Source organism: Notothenia coriiceps, unplaced genomic scaffold, assembly GCF_000735185.1.
Source record: "Notothenia coriiceps isolate Sejong01 unplaced genomic scaffold, NC01 NC01_scaffold00024668, whole genome shotgun sequence".
NCBI lineage: Eukaryota > Metazoa > Chordata > Actinopteri > Perciformes > Nototheniidae > Notothenia > Notothenia coriiceps.
Window position 1 is genome coordinate 2,880,882 of NW_011357369.1, and position 1,235 is coordinate 2,882,116.

Below are 1,235 nucleotides of genomic sequence, written 5' to 3' on the forward strand. Positions count from 1 at the left end.
TGTCGCTCTTCTTCTTCTTCTTCTTCTTCTTCTTCTTCTTCTTCTTCTTCTTCTTCTTCTTCTTCTTCTTCTTCTTCTTCTTCTTCTTCTTCTTGTAAAATNACACTTCTTCTTTTTTGTCCTTGGCCCCACTCTGTTTCTCCATATATGTTGGGTCTGGAATCAGGAACATGAAACTCACAGATTTGCGCCGCAGCCTAAGCCCTGGCTGACTGTCTGTCTGCTCGTCCCTATAGCTCAGGGGCTTGTCGCTCTTCTTCTTCTTCTTCTTCTTCTTCTTCTTCTTTTCCCTGTCTCTCTCTGCCCCACTCTGTCTTATCTTGTCGTGTTCTCTCCCCTCACCCCTCCTCCCAGTCAAGTTTCATTTCACGGATTAGCCTGCCAGAGCCCCCACAGCCTGAAATGTCTCTATCACTTGCTAGCTTCCCTCCGATGCATTGGTGAGTGTGTGTTTGTGCTTTGATATAGAATAAATGTAGGCACAGTTTAGATTTCCAGCTTAATCAACTGTGTGAACACTGAAAAAACTGAAACGTAGATTTTAATTACTTGTTTTATGTCAACATATTCACATAGCTCTATTAGGTTAGTTGAAAGCAATAACATTACTTTTTTTTTAAAAACATAGTTTAGTAGCGGATTGTTTCTAGGTCATGTTTCAAAGCCCATCTCCACACTATGCGGAGTTGTGAGACCTGAGTAAATCCGAGCTTAGGAGAGAAGAATCCGGCGCTTATCGGCCTTCAGTGCTCCAGGCCGCCTCACCCCTCCGCAGCCTATTAGCTGGCTGGGCTCTAATTAGGGAGCAGTTGGGAGGGGGGGGGCAGGGGTGAGTGGTATTCAAATCGCCCATGAGGTAATCCTGGCTCTACAAATGTGTGTTGTGACCCCGTGACCCCGCCTTTAATGATGTGGCTCCAGTGTGAGGGGAGCAGAAGGGAAGAAGAGGTGGAAGAATATTTTCTTTATCTGAAGGGCCCCTGGCTGCTGTTGTAATAAACACATTCTCAATACTACTTCAGCTCCACACTGAATTCAATCATGGATTTGCTTCGAGCAAAAAATGTGTTCTGCCAGCTAAAGGCCCATGTTGGCCTCTGCAGAGCACAATGGCACGTGGACATTAATTACAATTACAGGAAAGCATCACTTAGACTGTGTGGAAAAAAGAAAAGTAAAATGTGTGTTACCCCAACTGCATTGATAAGTGCTGGGACATGTTATCATTTCCAATT